Source organism: Microcaecilia unicolor, chromosome 1 (assembly GCF_901765095.1).
Source record: "Microcaecilia unicolor chromosome 1, aMicUni1.1, whole genome shotgun sequence".
NCBI lineage: Eukaryota > Metazoa > Chordata > Amphibia > Gymnophiona > Siphonopidae > Microcaecilia > Microcaecilia unicolor.
This window is the reverse complement of record NC_044031.1, coordinates 543,442,552-543,463,062: the sequence shown is the minus strand read 5'-3', so window position 1 is coordinate 543,463,062 and position 20,511 is coordinate 543,442,552.

The following is a 20,511-nucleotide window of genomic DNA, read 5'->3' as shown; positions in this document are numbered from 1 at the left end:
AGATGGAGTGATGCTGGATGGGGGGGAGAAAGAAAGAGAGACAGGGCAATGATAAAGGAAGGAAAAGAGATGGAGGGAAAGGGGTAGGTGATGCTGGATGGGGATAAGAGACAGAAAGAGGCAGAATGATGCTGCATAGGGGAAAGTGTGTATTTGTCTGTGTGTGTGCGAGAGAAAGAGAGAGAGGACAGTGCTGGATGGTGTGAGATGGAGAGAGATAGGGTGGTTCTGGATTGGGGGGGTGGAGAGAAAGATTGGGTCATGCAGGATGGATGGTAGAGAAACAAAGAGAGGGAGAAATGGGACTGTGCTGGAGGGGGGGGGGAGAGGAAAAAGAGATTGAAAGGAGATACTGGAAGGCAGGGGGGGAGAGAGGAAGAGAGAGAGAAGATGCTGCATGCCAGAGGGGAGAGAGAGAAAGAAGGGGAAAAAAGAGACAAGTACACCACAAAATAACTGAAGCCAAAGGAGTACACATTCCAAAAATAACCCAAAAATGTCCTACTGCAGCAAAAACTTCTGCCTGAAATTCAAGACATTTCTGAACACATTTTCAATAGGATGGAGCTCCAGCAGATCAAGCTTGCAAAACAGTTGAGCTCTTAATTCATGAAACCCCTGAATTCATTGAGCCAACAGCTCAGTGGCATTGAAGACTTTGTGAATATGTCAAGTTTGAAGGAGGATACTTTGAACACAAATTATGAATTAACTAAGAAAAAACCCATTATACTAATGTATTTTCAAAGGCATACTAAATGTTTAAACATTTACAAAGTATTTTGAAACTAGGGGGTCCTGTTTTTTTTTTTTTTTTTAAGAATGGCTGTGCGGTAAGTAAACAATTTATGGCAGCCATTTCAGGGGGTAGCGTGATCAATACGACACTTCCAAAACACCAGGGAGACAAATGGTAAAAAATGATTCTTTATTAATAAATAAGACTCGACATGGAGCCATGTTTCGGCGAACAATGCCTGCCTCAGGAATCTGTAAATTAAAATAAGATACATAATTTCAGTACATAAAAGCATTGGACATATAGTAAAAATGCACAAAATAATAAAAGCAAAAGAGTGTAAAAAGATACATGTACAGTAAAGTGCTTATTGTGGAATTATAAAATTATATAAATATGAAGCATATAAAAATGTAGAATGTCTTTTACTTTTCCTCCCGCAGCGAAGTCAGTTTCTCCACTTCTGTGGTTTTTCCCTAGCCATTTCAGGGGGAGCACTTGCCGCCATCCATTGAGGTGGCGATGACTGCTCCTGCGCTACCTGGTGGTTACCGAGCAGCACATAGCACTACCTGATTACCACCAGGTAAACAACGACACTACAAAAATAGAAAATATTTTTGTAGCACCAGAAATGGAGCGCTGGGGGGTGGGAGATCCTGTTTGGCACATGGTAAAAAGTCCATGGTGGGCTTATCACCGCTTAGTAAAAGGACCCAAATATTTGGTGGCTGGCATGATGGCAAATTGCCAACCAGTGTTTAAGCATGAATGACTATAACCTGCACAGTGGTAGGTGCAGACTGGATAGACCATGCGGGTCTTTATCTGCCATCATTTACTTTTACTGTGTGAGTAGTGCTTGGTATACTCCTAAATAATGCCTTAGAGTGTATTTGATAATGGATTTCTGCCCAACAGCTGTCCTGCATCAACATAAACCACATACACACTTATGGAAACTTTGGAAGCACTGACATTTTTAAATATAGTTGCATTATCCCATAACTTAAAAATTTTGCCTTTATAGTAGACTTATGTCTTATCCTGCAAAATAATTACCACAACGGTCAGCGTCTTTATTAAGCTTTATGAATAAAACAGGGTAGATGCCTTTGAAGTAGTAGTTTAATTATGTAGATGGAAATCTAATATAAAAAAATACTGACACTGCGCAATCATGCTGTCATTTTAAACATATTTCTTGCAACCACAGAAACTCCCCATAGCTCCTCCTCATAAGAATGGTTTCAAAGCAGGAAATGGGCATTTCCCCAGGAGCTCACCATACAAAACAAAGTTCTGATTTTGGAGTAATCTCAGTAAAAATATAAACTTTCTCTAATACCAAGCATATTGTGAGGTACGTGTAATGCAAAACTCACTCAAGACCTATAGCGTCATTGTTTTAACACCACTAACTAAGGGGGTCTTTTTACTAAGATGCACGACTAGTGTTTTTAGCTCATGCTAAAAATCAGCTGGCGCTAACTCTGAGATGCCCATTATATTCCTATGGGCATCTCAGCATTTAGCACCAACTGATTTTTGGCGTGAGCTAAAAACACTAGTCGTGCATCTTAGTAAAAAGACCCCCTTACAGAAGTAACATAAGGACCCTAGCTCAGAAAATGCAGCACAGTAGTACATATTGCAGTAAGACAAAGAACATCAATATGCCTATTAGGAAACTGAACAAGCTGAATTATTACAGATGCTTAAATAGAAACTGTATGCAAAAAGAATATCTGACCTCAGTCAAAAACACTGAACACAAATAGACCCTTGCCAAATACAGAATAAGAGATTACAAACGTATATGTAATAAAAAAATTAAACTTAAAGCCCAAAAAGCCACACTCTGCATGAAGTACAATACTAGAAAAATTAAAATAGCACCCTGCACTCTACAAAATATCAGGGATGTAGCCACAGGTGGCCCACCCACTTTTGCCTGAGGCCCACCCAGGAATGTGGTCTGAAATTCTTCCCCCACCGCTGCAGTGCTTGTAGCTTTTACATTTTCGGGATGGCCGGCATCAAAACATGTTCGGGATTGCTGCAGTTTCAGCTTCCTTCTCCTTCCCACCGTTGCTGCTACAGTGCAACTGCTTGCAGCTTACACTTCGGGACACCCAGCAATGATTCACAGATGCACTCCAGATTCTTTCTCTCTGCTGCGTCTGGCCCTCCCTAAACAGGAAGTTACATCAGATAGGGCCAAACTCAGCAAAGGGAAGGATCCGAGTGCCTCTGTGAAGCGCTGCTGGAAGTCCCAAAAATATAAGCTGCAAGCACTGTAGCGGCGGCGGGGGGAAGAAGGAAGCCGAAGCTACAGCGATCGCAGACATGCAGGAGGAAAGCCAGTGAGAGATGTTCAGTTGTGGGTGGCTGGACTCGGGGAAGGGAGAGGTTTGCTGGACATTATGTGGGAGGAGGGGGGCTGTGGGCTGCAGGGAGGCAGAGGTGTGCTGGACTTGTGTGGGAGGAGGGGGTTCCAGGGAAGAGAGGTATGTTCTGGCCTTGTTGGGGGGCTGCAGGGAAGGTTGGGGCTGCAGGGAAGGGAGAGTTATGCTGGGCTTGTTGTGGGAGGAGGGGGGCTGCAGGGAAGGGAGATGTTTGCTGAGCTTGTTGTGGGAGTTGGGGGGCTTCAGGGAAGGCAGAGAGGTGTGCTGTACTTGTGGGAGAAGGAGGGCTGCAGGGAAGGGGGAGGTGTGCTAGACCTGTTGGGGGTTGCAGGGAAGGTTGGGGGCTATAGGGAAGGAATAGATGTACTGGGCTTGTTGTGGAATGAGGGGGCTGCAGGGAAGGGAGATGTTTGCTAGACTTGTGTGAGTTGGGGCTGCAAGAAGAGAGAAGTGTGCTGGACTTGTTGGGGGGCTGTAGGGAAGGCAGAGGTGTGCTGGACTTGGAGGAGGAGCTGCAGGGAAGAGAGGTGTGCTGGACTTGGGGGACTGCAGGGAAGGGAAAGGTGTGCTGGATGTGGAGTTGGGGGGCTGCAGGGAAGGCAGAGGTGTGCTGGACTTGTGTGGGAGGAGGGGTTCCAGGGAAGAGAGGTATGTTCTGGCCTTGTTGGGGGGCTGCAGGGAAGGTTGGGGCTGCAGGGAAGGGAGAGTTATGCTGGGCTTGTTGTGGGAGGAGGGGGGCTGCAGGGAAGGGAGATGTTTGCTGAGCTTGTTGTGGGAGTGGGGGGCTTCAAGGAAGGCAGAGGTGTGCTGTACTTGTGGGAGAAGGAGGGCTGCAGGGAAGGGGGAGGTGTGCTACACCTTTTGGGAGGAGGAGAGCTGCAGGGAAGGGGTAGAGGTGCTGGGCCCGCAGGAGGGGGGAGGGAAGAGAAAGGAAAGAAATGCCAGACCAAGAGGATAACAAAGTGGGGCTCAAATACCGAACACTGCAGGAAGGAGAGAGGGGCGGGCAGGTAGGCAAGCAAGCCAGATGCTGGAATGATGGAGGGGGGGGGGGGGGAAGAGTGAGAGGGAGAGAAGCTGGGGGTGGGGTTGGAGAGGAGAGAGACAAATTGGCATGGGGAGGAACAGAAGGAGAAGCTGGACAGGGAAATATAGGGACACAGAGAAAGGGAGATGCTGAACATAGAGGAAGACAGACACACAGATGGAAGAAAATAGATAGTGGACATGGAAAGAGAAAAATGTTTAATGGACAGGATACCTTGGTCAGTGAGTTAAGAGAAACAAAGAAGCAGAAACCAGAGCTAGGACCAACATTTGAAAAATAAAATGACCAGACACAAAAGGTAGAAAAATCTAATATAATAAACGCACCCTCAACGTTCTGAGGACAACGTTCTGTGAAGCCTGAAGCCTTGAAGCCTGAAGCCATGAAGCCATCTGACGTCACTCCCAGGCTGAAGGGTTCGCGCCGGATTCGTGGTGTGAAGCCTTCAAGCCAGCCAGCCGTCTTTGCCCCGCCCTCGCCTCAAACAAACAAATCCGGAAGCGAAGCGTCAGGGAAGAAGGCGGCGCTCCCAACGTCTAGCCTTCCCTTCGCTGTGTTCCGCCTTCAAAAGAAGGCGGGAGACAGCGAAGGGAAAGCAAGACGTCGGGAGCGCCGCCTCCTTCCCTGACGTTTCGCTGCACGAACCGCCACGGAGGTAAAGTTAAACGAAGAAGAAAAAAAAAAGGGATGCATGGATGCGAAGGGGGGGGGGGATGCATGATGCGAAGGGGGGGACATGGATGCGAAGGGGGGGGAGAAGAGGCGGGCCAGGCTGGGACATGGGAGAGAGAGGAGCATGGATGCGAGGGGGGGGGTCATGGAAGGGAGAGAGGGGACTTGCTGGAAAAGGATGAATGGAGGCGGCAGGGGACAGAGGAGCATGGATGGGCATGGATTGGGAGGCAGGACTATGGGAGAGAGGGAAATTGCTGGATAGGGATGAATAGAGGGGACAGATGGGCATGGATGGATATGGATTGCAGGGCAGGCCTCAGGTAGAGGGGCAATTGCTGGATAGGGAAAAATGGAGGGGCCAGGTGACAGATGAGCATGGATTGGAAGGGCAGGACTCAGGGAGAGGGAAATTGCTGGATAGGGATGAATGGAGGGGACAGATGGCCATGGATGGATATGGATTGCAGGGCAGGCCTCAGGCAGAGAGGGAAAATGCTGGATAGAGAAAAATGGAGGGGCCAGGTGACAGAGGAGCATGATGGGCATGGATTGGAAGGGCAGGACTCAGGAGAGAGGGGAAGTGCTGGATAGGGATGAATGGAGGGGACAGATGGGCATGGATGGATATGGATTTCAGGGCAGGCCTCAGGCAGAGAGGGGAAATGCTGGATAGGGAAAAATGGAGGGGCCAGGTGACAGAGGAGCATGGATGGGCATGGATTGGAAGAGCAGGACTCAGGGAGAGGGGAATTGCTGGATAGGGATGAATGGAGGGGACAGATGGGCATGGATGGATATGGATTGCAGGGCAGGCCTCAGGCAGAGAGGGGAAATGCTGGATAGGGATGAATGGAGGGGCCAGGTGACAGAGGAGCATGGATGGGCATGGATTGGAAGAGCAGGACTCAGGGAGAGGGGAATTGCTGGATAGGGATGAATGGAGGGGTCAGATGGGCATGGATGGATATGGATTGCAGGGCAGGCCTCAGGCAGAGAGGGGAAATGCTGGATAGGGATGAATGGAGGGGGCAGGTGACAGAGAAACATGGATGGCCATGGATTGGGAGGGCAGGGCTCAGGGAGAGAGGGAAATTGCTGGAAAAGGATGAATGGAGGGGGCAGGGGACAGATGGCCATGGATTGGGAGGGCATGGCTCACACTCTCTCTCTCATATACAATGTCTTTCTGACTCTCACTCTCACACACTCTGTCTCACACTGTATCACATTCACTCTCTATGTGCCACACAGTCACTCACACACTCGCTTGGTCTCATACACACACTCTCTCTCACACTGTCTCACATACACACTTGCACACACTCTCATTCTCACACACACACTCTCTCACAAACACACTCACACCCAGACTCACTCTCTCTCTCACACACTCACACTTTCACTCTGACTCTCAAACAGTCACTCTCACATACACTCTCCCAAACATACACACTCCAAGGAAAACCTTGCTAGCGCCCGTTTCATTTGTGTCAGAAACGGGCCTTTTTTACTAGTAATTTTATATTTCTATTTTGTTATTAGAATATGTCAGATTTGAAAGGGACATCCTGCCAGAGCTGGTGTTAGACATGGCTGGGGCCTAGGGCAGAAATTTGGGAGGGGACCCCCCAATGCTTACTACCAGGCTCACTCTTGCCAGGGGGCCAAGGGCAGTTGCTCTAGTTTTACCCCCTAACACCATCCCCTAAACTTTGGTCTGTTGGATTACGGGGCATTTGCCTTCTCTCTGGGTGACGCCAGTATTGTTTGGATTGCCGGTAGCAGTTATCCCAATATTTAGGGGTATTGGTGGAATCTAAGCTGTCCTTTGTTTGCCAGATATCTGGTGTTGTATGGGATGGGTTTTACTGGTACAGTATGGAATGTCTTTGATGTGGAAGCCTTGCATTACTGGTTCATGACTTTCTTATATCTAGACTAGTCTAAGGAAACATTGTATATGCAGGAGTGAATGTTATTCATCTCAAACTTGTACAGACATTACAAAACACAGCTGTTTGACTTATAAGTTGTAGTCATTGATATGATCATGTTACACCTTTGTTTGTGCACTTCCATTGGCTTTCCATCTTTTTTAGGTTTCAATTCAAACTTTTGGTGTAGGCGCACAAAGCTCATCACGCAGAGAGATCTGAATACTTGTCAGCACTGCTTATCCGTAACATACCGAGGAGATCATTAAGATCCCAGCTGGAACTGAAGCTTTTATTGCCATTGGTGGGTCATGCCCAGTGGATGTGCATTCACCAGAGTGCTTTTTATTTGTGCTCGTGCCTACTCTATTTTTGAAAAAGAAAAAGGAAAAAAAATTTTAAAAAAAGGATTATGATAGAGGAAACAATACGGGTTGATCAATGATGATGTGAGCAACACCATTAATACTTTGGGGCATGGTTCCCGGATGGTGCATGTTGTTAAAAACTCTGAGGATCCCCGTATAATAAACAATGTTAGTTTATGAATGAAGATGGTGGTCACACTGTGATAGCGTACTACCTATGAACTTATTAGACAGTGTTTGGGATAATACTAGAAGTATAACATGCCTACTCTATGGCATGCCTTGCCTGCATTTTTGAAAGCTTTTATTTACAGAAACATTCAAGGGAATCCAGCTGTCTGAGTGAGCTGGGTGGGGGGCGGGTGCTTCAGCAAGTGCCTGTGGGGTGAGCCTGGTTGCAGTTGGGGGTGTGTTAAGTGGTATTTTCTGTTGTTTTCTGGGATCTACTGTATCCTATCTTGGAGTTCCGGTCTCTGCTATTTATTGTTTGTTTGCTTAGTGGGGGTTGTCTTGGTTATTATTATAACATAAACCATTGTGATCTATTTTTAGCTTATGCAGTATAGCAAATTTATCAAACCATAACCCTATTCTCCCCTTATATCTTACATCCATCCATGTCCCTAGCCCCCTTCCATATCAGCATCAGCATCTCTCTATTTCTCCCATGTCCAGCATACCTCCTCTGTCTCCATACCCATCCAATGTCCAGCACTCCCCTTTTGTCTTACTCCCCATATCCAGCATCTCCCCCGTCTTCCTACTCACCCCACATCCAGCATCTCCCCCCTGTCTTCCTAGTTACCCCACATCCAGCATCCTCCCATATCCCTTTTTCCTCTCTACCTGATCTAGCATCTCCTCTATCTCCTCCTCTAAGCCAGCATCTTCCCCACCCCATTCCAGTACTTCCCCTCTCTTCTCCCCATCCCAATCCGGCATCTCTCTTCTGTCATCCTACCATGTCCACTATCTCCCCTTCTCTCTCCTTTTGTTGGCTGGGCATTTTATTTTCTAGTCAGGCTAGTCCCCTTTTCCACTTTCTTTGTGTCAGTCTTCTCCTAAATCCTTTACCAAGTTTAACTTCCCATTTCTTTCCTTCTCTTGTTTTCTTTCTTTCCTTCTCTATATCTGGGGTTTTTTTTTTCACTTTTATCTTCTCTGTGTTTATATCCATCCATTTGATTTCACTGTCATTCTCACTTTCTCTCACCCTCTACTCCTTAGTCTCCTCCTTTTCATGTCTCATCTACCTACTGGCTTTTTCCATTTCTCTCTCAGCTCCTCTCCAGTACTCCCATTGCCCCATCCTTCTCCAGTCCCTTATTCCCCCCTCCATCTTTTACCCACCCCCTGGCTACTATATTCATCCTCTATACTCACCCTCTCAACCCTCACCTACCCTCCACTGCCTCTCATCCCCACACCAGCCCCAGCTGATTGCAGCAAGTTAAAAGTCTCTGATTTATTTGTTTTAGACATTGACATGTTGACTGAAGTTTTATTATATAACTCCGAAAGAATAGACTAGATTCAAGACAAAAATGTTCTGTTCAGAGTGATCTTCTAGTAATAATTAGAGGGGAGGTGACCTTCATTCCTGTCAGTAGCTTGTAAACGGGTACCTCTCTTGTGCAGCCAAGGATAGAACAATCTCCTCCAGCCACAGGCTCCCGGTACAATGAAGAAATAGATGTCCATCAGTAACTTCAATCTTAAGGACTTTTATTCCATGCAGGTTTCTAGTACACAGTTCCAACAGCAGCATAGCACATACCAGGATTCAATACAGGCTTACAGGCTCCAGTCTGGGCTCTTTATCCAGTGCCACAATAAACAGTAATTCAATTCCCAAGACAAACAGTTCTTTCAGTTCTCATCACAGTTCAGTCACCAAGCAGCAGTTTCTACCTTCTATCCTCTTTATCTTCAGGAGAGTTCAATATTTTAGGGACTCCTTCTACCCAAGGGTTTTCCCCTGCATCAGCTTCACAGTGAATTCAATACTTTTGGGACTTCCTCTCACCCAAGGAATTTCAGCCTGCTTCAGTACTTTAGGGACCTCCTTGCCCAAGGGTTTTCAGCCTGCAACTCCTTCTTTCCTTCTGCTTCTCTCTCCTGAACTGAACTCCACTCCTGGGACTCCTTCCCACCTGCCTAATCAACCCTGGCTTCAGCTACCACAACCAATCATTCTCCTTCCATTAGCTTCCTCACACCCAAACCAGCTGAGGTGAGCATTAAACTAATGAGACCAATGATGAGCTCCTGCACACAGGGTTTCCTAACTCTCTTTCCGCCAAGTGGCAGCCACTCCACACAACCTGCCAGCTTACACCCATGTCTTCCCTGATTGCAGCTAGGAGTCCAGTCCGGGTTCTTCACCTCACCCTCTGGCTCCTTGCCTGCAATGCCTTCTGGGACTTGTATTTCAGACTGAAACTGCCTTAAACCCAACTATCCTGGAGGTGACTTTATCACAAGCTCAACAGTGCCCCAATCCTTATAGATTTCTAGCAAGTCAATGTCCCATGTTTGCACCATTGATGTTTGGCATGGCACAATTGTTTCTTTCAAAGTACAAGTCCTGGATGCTACCATGGATCATTTTTCTTTAAGGCGGCAAATAAGTTCACAAGGAAGCAACTCTACCTAGAACAGCTTGGGTATCTAAAGGAAGGGAGACAAATTATCTAAAGATAAATCAAGTGAACTATGGATTGCCTAATGCTTGAGATGGAGTTTTTGGTCAACACAGTACATTTCTACAAAAAAATGATCGGGTGGTGATCAGTCCACAGTAAAATGGTAGTAGTAATATCACTCACTATGGCAGCAGAGTAATTAAAGCAGGAGGGTCAACCACAGTCATCAAGGGCCACAACCAAGTTGGGTTTTCAAGATTTCCACAATGAATATGTGTGGGATCTATTTGCATACAATAGAAGCAATACATGCAAATCAATCTCATGCATATTCATTGTGGAAATCTTGAAAACTTGAGTTGTGGCTCTCAAGGAGGGTGGTTGCCCACTGCTTTAGAGGAATAAAGTAAATCTAAAATATGACCAGCTGAATGTGTTGCAGAAGTTGCCATCTGTGAGACCCCTACATCACTGGTAAATTTGAGGAAGCCAAGTCAGCTGATGAATATCTTCTATATGTACACTAAAATCTTCTAATAGAATGAGAAGAGATGCATCTTGCATTTGATTGGAAATAAGACCCTAGAATTCCATTAAAAAATACTTAAAAGGAGGAGGTTGTTTAAACTAGTAAAAGATTAATGTGTATAAAGTCTGTACACATGCAGATGAAAAGAGACACTAAGCAGAAAGAAAAGCATGCATAATAGGAACACTGTTGCTGTCAGAATTCCCAGGTTCCACTAGTACGTAAATGGGGTTGGTGGAGTTCTCCAGGTGCAGCCAGCTGAAAAGAACAAGAAGCTGTGAGAGTGCTGCAGTCAAAGAGAGGGTGATGAGTATATAAGGGGGTAGGAAAAAAGGAAGAGAGTATGGGGAGCAAATAGGTGGTTAGAGGATTGCACAGTTTGGGATGAAAAAGGAGATAGAGCTTCATTGGATTTGGATAGAAGGTGCATTCCTGCCCTGGATACAGACGTTTTTGATGAGTGCATTCTGCCTCTAGTAAGTGATAGATAAGCACCATCTCTGGTAATTGTGTATGATATTGAGTATATATTTAAACAAAAAAAAAACAGCACCACGGGCCTTTAAAAATGGAACACAGTTCTTTAATGAATGAGCCTTGACAAAAAGGCTCATTCATTAAAGAACTGTGTTCCAATTTTAAAGGCCTGTGGTGCTGTTTTTTTTGTTTGGACTTTAGTTTGTACTTCGTTCCCTCTCTTTTGTTATATTGAGTATATATTTCCAATCTTCTTATAATTTCTTAGAACAACAACATACATATGTATCTTGTGTTAGGACTGCACAAAGTATATATGAACATCTAACATCTGCTTTTCCAAGTGTTTGTAATATTTATTTATTTATTAGGATTTATTTACCGCCTTTTGAAGGAATTCATTCAAGGCGTGTGTTCAGTAAGAATAGATAAATATGAGCAATAGGCAATTACAGCAGTAAGAGTGTTCAAATAATACAAAGTATAGCATAGTATACTACTTACAATGTCAACACAATACGTAATAGAACATTTTAATTTATAGTGAAGGGTATAAGCAAAGATGGAACATACAGATAGGCAAGCGAATAAGAACAGCTAGAAAGTAATTTAAAGAAAGTTGAACATGAGGTCAGAGAGATGGTTAAAATATTATCTCAGCTAGGGTAGGAGTGGATAAACATGACCTGCTGCAGTATGTGCAGCCCATGTCACTCCTTGTGTGTGTGAGTGAGACTAACAAGATAGCTACCTCTTCCATCAAAGGCCTGCTTGAAGGACCAAGCTTTCACCTGCTTCCTGAAGTACAGATAGTCTTGTGTTACGTGGAACCTTTCAGGCAGTGCATTCCAGTGTGGGGGATACTCTGGAGAAGGCTCGTTTGTGGGTATCAAATCGTGTAATGTCTTTTGGAGAGGATGTGGTTAGTGATAGTCCTTGAGAGGACCTTAGTGTCCTTGGCAGTGTGTAGAGGATTGTCCTATTCTTCAGGTACTCAGGGCCATTCCCTTTAAGGGCCCTTAAAGATCAGACAGAGTTTTAAATTTAGCCCTGTATTGTACTGGTAGCCAATGAAGTGTTTGTAAAAATGGTGTGATATGGTCACGTTGCTTGCAACCTTCTTGCTGCTGCATTCTAAATCAACTGAAGCTGGTGCAGGCCCTTTGTAGTCAGACCGTTGTATAGTGCATTGCAGTAATCGAGTCTTGATGTTATCATGGCATGCACAACTGGAATAAGATTTACCTTCTCGATGTAAGGAGAGAGGCAGCGTAGCTGTCACCAATAGTAAAGCAGCTCTTAAAGGTTGCTTGGATTTGGGGAATCAAAGTAAGTATTGAATCTAACTGTATTCTAAGCTTCCTGACTTGTGATTTAAGAGAGAGTTCATACTTTCCAAAAGAGATTTTGATGTCAGGAACGTATCCACTTGTGTTAGGGACCCAGAGAAGCTCAGCTTTACTTAGGTTCAGGCAACGTTTGTTGTTTAACCCATTCTTGAATTGATGTTAGATAGATCATCAGTTAATTCAAGGCTGTAGGTAAGTCAGGTTCAATGGGTATGAGTAGCTGCACATTTTTCACGTATGTGTAGAACTGAGTGTCCATTGACCAAATCAGCTCAGCTAGTGGCTTAGGTAGATATTGAACACAATAGGTGACAGCATCGATCCTTGTGGTACCCCACAGTTCAGTGCCCATGGTGGTGATGAGTTGGTGCCAAACATTATGGATTGCTGCCTGTCTGATAGATAGGATCTGAACCAGGAAAGTACTGTTCCCATTGATACCTGTTTCTGTCAGTAATGCTAGCATGATATCTTGATCCAGTGTCAAAAGCTGCTGAGAAAGTTAGCAGTACTAACACCGAGGTGAATCCCCTGTCTTGGTATCTATGAAAATCTTATAGTAGGGATACGAGGACTGTTTCTATTCCATAACTGGGTCTGAATCCAGATTGACATAGATCTAGCCAGTTTCTCTCTTCTAGCCATTCATTAAGTTAAACACAGACTGTTTGTTCTACAAGTTTCCCTAGAAATGAGATGTTGGATACTGGCCAGTAACTTTCAAATTTGTCCTGGTCAAGTTTGTTTTTCTTTAGCAAAGGGTGAACCACTGCCCTTTTTAATACTGTTGATAGTTGCCCATTAGAAAGAGGCGTTCACAATTTTTGTGGCACCTTCTATGAGGCCCATACTTGCCTGCTGCACTATCTTTGATGGGCAGGGTTCGAGGAAGCAGGTAGTTGGTTGAAGCTCTCTTAGGATTTTGTCAAGGCTCTCCTCGGTCATTGGATTAAAAGAGTCTTATCTGTCTCTGTCAGAAGGGGGTGAGTTTGTGCACTCCTGGTTAACTGATTGGAGACTGGGTGGGATTGTCTGTAAATCCTGGCAGAGACTTTTAATTTTGTTGGCAAAGTATGCAGCAAAATCATTGCAGTTCAGTTTAGACTGGGCAGGTTTGTTCTGTTGTGAGGATTGCAGTAGGCTGTTTACTATACTGAACAACTGCTTGGTTGAATTGGCAGCTTGTGCAATGCATTGAGAGAAATATTGTTTATACACATACTTTATATGTCATGTGATGTCTGCATGTTATGAGTACAGACAGCAAAGTGTATCTCATTGTATTTAGATTTGGAGTAGAGAGGCGATAGTCACCTAAGAGAAGTTTTAATCATATATTTCCTAGTGCTAATATGTTATTGGAACTGGTTACCTCTCCCCATCAAATACGACTGTAATAATGTTTAGACTGAGGGGCTATCAAAGGGGAAAGAAAAATCCTAGAATCTGGAAATGACAGCTCACATACCAGAGCTCTGGGCTGATGGACGGATGCCTGAAGAAGCCCAGAAATAATTTTACAGCTGAAGTTTTACAGCTGCTCAAATCAATTTAAAAAATAAAAAGCTGTAATTCCTCAATTAATTGTCCAAAGAAAGGAATGTAGACATCAGTTGCCCTTTTTTTAACCTGAAGAACATAAGGGGGTAATTTTATAAGGGGGTGCCCGCTTAAAGTGTCTTAAGATGCCTTTGGGACTCATTTTCAAAATAGAAAAATGTCCAAAAATGGCACAAGCAGAAGATGAATTTTTATGACTTTTCCTATGCAATTTGTCTTCAGTGCATCCAAATCACAAGGAGGCATGTCAGGAGTGGGATTTGGCATTCCCACAACTTGGGATATTTTTCTGCCATAATGGAACAAAGCAAAAATGTCCAAGATTATAATTTGGATAATTTGGTCTGGACCTGTTTCAATAATGAATAAGTCATAAAAGGTGCCCTAAATGACCAGATGACCACTGGCGGGATAAAGACATGATCCCCCCTTACTCCCCCAATGGTCACTGATCCCCTCCCACTCCCACCCCCCAAAGATGTGAAATAAGACAGCTTTAGATGTTATGGCCAGTCCTATCAGAGCAGCAAACAGGTCCCTGTAGTAGCCTAGTGGTCGTTGCAGTACACTGTGGAGAAAGAGATGCAGGCCCTAAGCGCTACAATTGTGGTGGAAAGTATAAGCTCTCCAAAACCCACCAAAGCCTATGGCTACCCACATATAGGTGACACCTGCAGATATAAGGACTACCTGGAGTGGTATACAGTGGGTACAGTATGTTTTCGGTGGGTTTTGGAGGGCTTCCCACACAAACAAGGGATAATGGTGAAATGTGTACCTGGGATTTTTTATGTGAAGTCCACTGCAGCGCCCCCCTAGGGTGCCCCACAGCTCTGCTGAGATGTCTGTAGTGCCAGTCTACTAAGAATGCTGCCCCTCACCCCCCCCCCCCCCCCCCCATCTCAATGGTTGGTTTTGTGCATTTTTCCCTTGGGCGTTTTTGTTTTTTCAAAATGGTACACAAAAGAAAAATGCACCGAGCATAAACCCCACAGATTCTATATAGTACACTGAAACAACCCACAACTGAAATCAAGGCGTATTTCATATAATAAGCATAACCTAATTGATTAACAAGCCAATCAGTGCCACTAATTGGAACTTAACAAGCAATTAGCGGCATTAATTAGTATTAATTGGAAGTTATGTGCAATACCCACCAAGCTTATTCTATAACACAGTCCACATAAACTGGACCACGGTCATCTAAAAGGGGGCGTTCCAAACAATTTGAAATGGGCGTAACATGGGCATTCTTGCATTCTATGCATGTGGTTATAGAATTTGCTGTTTTGGTGCGGAAATTTGGTCACAGGCATTTACACTATCTTTTCCTTTTGAAAATGCTGTTTGGAAAAATGTTTTGTGATTTGAGGGAGTAAGGGGAGGTGATCCCCAATTCCCTCCAGTAGTCATTTGGGACACCTCTTTTGCGGAGTAGAGGAGTAGCCTAGTGGTTAGTGCAGCAGACCTTGATCCTGGGGAAGTGGGTTCAATTCCCACTGCAGCTATTTGCTATAAAAACAGGTCTAGCTCAAACATCTTAGTTTTGTTCCATTATAGCTGAAAGACGTCCATGTCTTAGGAACGCCCAAGTCCCACCTTAAACACGCCCTTGGCATGCCCCCTTGAGACTTGGACATCCTTCTGGCAGACTTTAGAGAAAATCCAAAAAGAGGTTTTGATAATACTGATTTGGACGTTTCTATGAGATAAACATCCAAATGCTGACTTGTGTCACTTTTTGGACGTCTATCCCTTTTGAAAATGAGCCTGATGGTTTCCCAATGTATAAGAAGCTTAAGAACATAAGAGTAGCCATACTGGGTCAGACTAATGGTCCACTTTAGCCCAGTATCCTGTTTTCCAAACAGTGGCCAAGCCAGGCCAGAAGTACCAGGCAGAAACCCAAATCATGGCAACACTCCATACTACAATTTTTTGTTTGTTTTTTGTTACATTTGTACCCCGCGCTTTCCCACTCATGGCAGGCTCAATGCGGCTTACATGGGGCAATGGAGGATTAAGTGATTTTAACCCAGCAGTAATTTGCATGCCAATTGCTTAGAGCATGCTGTGGCATTTTTGGAGCAGTAGTTTTGCAGTACAGCTGCACGCCGAGCCAGCTCTATCGCAAGGCTTTCAGTATTCGCCCCATGGAATATGGTGGGATTTCCCTTGTTCACAGTGCTTACTCCAAACGTCATTTGTTTGGGGGAAAATTTTAATATTAATGCCGATAAGCATGGAACCTAGAAAGTCCTTAGGTTTCACCACTACGCACACTTTAGGCTTTGCACAGCTAAGAAAGGAATGGTGAATTTAAACCTAAAGAGTAAAGATTGACAATTTCAGCCCAGGGAAAAGAACATAAGAATAGCCATACTGGGTCAGACCAATGGTCCACCTAGTGCAGTATCCTGTTTTCCAAACAGTGGCCAAGCCAGGTCACACAAGTACCTGGCAGAAACCCAAATTGTGGCACCACTCCAGAATACAAATCCCAGGGCAAGCAGTTGCTTCACGTCTGCCTCAATAGCAGACTACGGACATTTCCTCCAGGGATTTCTTCAAACCTTTTTTAAACCCAGATACGCTAACTACTGTTACCACCTCCTGGGGCAAAGAGTTCCAGAGCTTAACTATTCGTTGACTGAAAAAATATTTCCTCCGATTTGTTTTAACGTATTTCCATGTAACTTCCTCGAGTGTCTCCTAGTCTTTGTACTTTTGGAACAAGTAAAAAAATCGATTTACTTGTACTCGTTCTACACCACTCCGGATTTTGTAGACCTCAATCATATCTCCCCTAATCCATCTCTTTTCCAAGCTGAAGAGCCCTAACCTCTTTAGCCTTTCCTCATATGAGAGGAGCTCCATCCTCTTTATCATTTTGGGTGCTCTTCTTTGAACCTTTTCTAATTCTGCTATATCTTTTTTGAGATACGGCGACCAGAACTGAACGTAATACTCAAGGAGCAGACACACCATACAAAGGCATTATAGTATTTTCAGTCTTATTCACCATCTGTTTCCTAAAATTCCTAGCATCCTGTTTGCTTATTTGGCCACCACCGCACCACTGAGCAGAAGATTTCTGCGTATTATCTGCAATGACACCCAGATCTTTTTCTTGAGTTCTGACCCCCAAGGTGGATCCTAGCATCAGGTAACTATGAGTCAGATTATTCTTTCCAATGTGCATCACCTTGTATTTGTTCACATTAAATTTCATCTGCCATTTGGATGCGCAGTCCCTCCAATTTCCTAAGGTCTTCCTGCAATATTTCACAGTCCGCATGTGTTTTAAACAACCTTGAATAGGTTTGTATCATCTGCAAATTTGATCACCTCACTTGTCGTTCTGATTTCCATATCATTTATTAATATATTAATAGTACCGGTCCCAGTACAGATCCCTGCAGCACTCCACTGTTCACCCTCCTCCATTGAGAGAAATGACCATGTAACCCTACCCCTCTGTTTTCTGTCAATAACCAATTCCTACTCCAACACCAGTACCTTGCCTCCTATCCCATGACTCTTTAATTTTCTCAGGAGTCTCTCCTGAGGAACTTTATCAAAAGCTTTATGAAAACCTAAATACACTACATCAACTGGCTCACCTTTATCCACAAGTTTATTCATGCCTTCAAAGAAATTAAACAAATTGGTGAGGCAAGACTTTCCCTCGGTTTGAACCCATGCTGACTCTGTCCCATTAAACCATGTTTTGTCTATGTGTTCTGTAATTTTATTCTTTGTAATAATTTCCACTATTTGCCCAGGACCAATATCAGGCTTACCAGTCTATAATTTACTGGATCACCCCTAGAACCCTTTTTAAAAATTGGCGTCACATTGGCCACCCTCCAATCTTCCAGGTACTATGGACGATTTTAATGACAGGTTACTCATTACTAACAGCAGATCAGCAATTTCATGCTTGAGTTCTTTGAGTACCCTTGGATGTATGCCATACGATCCAGGTGATTTACTACTCTTTAATTTGTCAATTTGGTTCAGTACATCTTCCAGGTTCACCAAGATTTCTTTCAGTTTCTCCGCATCATCACCTTTGAAAATCATTTCCGGTAAAGGCAGATCTCTTACATCTTCTGTAAAGACAGAAGCAAAGAATTCATTCCATTTCTCCACTATGGCCTCGTCCTCCCTGAGTGCCCCTTTTGCTCCTTTGTGATCTATAGTTCCACGGATTCCCTCACAGGCTTTCTGCTTCTGAGGTACCAGAAAAAGTGTTACTGTGAGTTTTAGACTCTGCGGCAAGTTTCTCTTCATATTCTTTTTTAGCCCTCTTTATTAATGCTTTGCATCTGACTTGCCAGTGCTTATGTTGTTTCTTATTTTCTTCATTTGAGTCCTTTTTCCATTCTTTGAAGGACAATTTCTGGGATGTAATTGCCTCTTTTACTTCACCTTTTAACCATGCTGGCTGATGTTTTCTTTTCTTTCCACCTTTCCAAATACATGGAATGCATCTGGACTGGGTTTCCAAGATGGTATTTTTGAATAAGACCCACGCCTGATTTAGTGTCCTAACCTTTGCAGCTGATCCTTTTAGTTTCTTTTTAACCATTCCCTCATTTTATTATAGTCACCCTTTCGAAAATGAAATGCAGTTACAGTTGATTTCCTTTGCGGGTTCATCCCAGATAGTAGATCAAACTGATCATGTTATGATCACTGTTTTCCAGGGAACCCAATACTGCCACCTCTTGTACTATGTCCTGCATGCCACCAAGGACCAGATCCAAAATGTCTCCCCCTTTTGTTGGCTCCTAGACCAGCTACTCCAAGGAGCAGTCGTTTATTACATCTTGAAATTTTATCTCCCTGGCACTCCCTAATGTAACATTTATCCAGTCAATATCGGGGTAACTGAAATCACCCATTATTATAGTGTTGCCCAATTTGCCAGCTTTCTTAATCTCTGTAAATATTTCTTTATCCGTCTGTTCATTCTGTCCCGGTGGACGGTAGTACAGCCCTACAAGAATACTTCCTCCCTTCACACATGGAATTTCTATTCGTAATGATTCCACGCTGTTGTTTCATGTATAGGTGACCTGTTGAACAGGAACAGAAATCAAAACAAATACCCTCAAGATCATTACTTTAGCCGGAACAATCAGATTCAGTGTTGGAAAGACCAATAACACATGCCCCCCCCCCCCCCCCCCCCCCCCACCATAGTAACTGTGCTGGTGTAGAGATTAGGACAGTGATCTTGTTTTTCAGAGGTAGCAGATTCAAATCCCACCAGAGCTCTCTTCTCCTTGTCCAAAATGAACAGCACTCCTTTTTTAACTTGGCGCTGATATTTCAACTCTGATAGCGGGCTCAGTGTGGTGAATGTAATGACGCTTAATTACCCGTGCCAATCCCCACAGGTGCTATAATTGGTGCTGAGACAGATGACATTTTGTCTTTAGGACTCCAGAGAATGTTGGCTTGCTCTTCTGTGATTTTGGTGCTATTTGGTGATTTGTGAGTGCTGTGACCTAACCCTATACCCATTTCATCTCCAGCTTCCTCCTTTCTCATCTATACCTGCTCCACTTACGTCCATTCCTCCCTACCCACTGCCTACTCTCTCCCATTTCACCAAGGTATGTGACATTGTTGTAGTCTGCTGCATGCTTCATAATCTAGCAATTAGAAGACAGATGCCAGAGCCACGAAACCGAGCAAAAGGCCAGGAAGGAAGAGAGTTAAAGAAGAGGAATGCCAGAAGCCTAAGAAATAAGAAGGGAGAGTTAAAATATATTGCACTAAATTAAAATTAGATATAATAGGCATCTCTGAGACCTGGTGGAAGGGGATAACCTGTGAGACACTGTCATACCGGGGTACAAATTATATCGTAGTGATAGGGTGGATTGAATTGGTGGAGGGTAGCATTGTATATAACGAGAGCCTTGAATCAAATAGATTGAAAATTCTGCAGGAAACAAAACACATCTTGGAATCCCTATGGATTGAAATTCCATGTGTAAAGGGGAAAAGGATAGTGATAGGAGTGTACTACCATCTGTCTGGCCGGGATGAACAGACAGATGTAGAAATGTTATCAGAAATTAGGGACGCTAACAAACTGGGCAACCCGATAATAATGGGTGATTTCAATAACCCCGATATTGACTGGGTAAATGTAACATCAGGGCATGCTAGGGAGGTAAAAATTCATTGATGAAATCAAGAACGGCTTTATGGAGCAGTTGGTACAAGAGCCGACAAGAGAAGGAAAAATTCTAGACCTAGTCCTTAGTGGGCGCATGATCATGTGCGGGATTTAATAGTGATTGGGCCGCTAGATAGCAGTGATCACAATATGATCAGATTTGATGTTAGCTTTGGAGTAAGTATAAACAGGATATCCAATATGTTAGCGTTTAACTTTCAAAAAGGAGACTATGATAAAATGAGTGGAAAAAAACTTAGAGGAGCAGCTGCGAGGGTCAAAAATTTACATCAGGTGTGGATGCTGTTAAAAATACCATCCTGGAGGCCCAGGCCAAATCTATTCCATGTATTAAAAAAGAAGGGAGGAAGACCAAACGACAGCCAGCATGGTTAAAAAGTGAGGTGAAGGAAGATATTAGCGCTAAAAGAAAATTCTTCAGAAAATGGATGAAGGAACCAACTGAAAATAAGCAGCAGCAGCATAAGGAATGTCAAGTCAAATGCACAGTGCTGATAAGGAAGGCAGGTACATAAATACAAGAAGCCAGCAAAAGAATCGGTTGGACCACTAGATG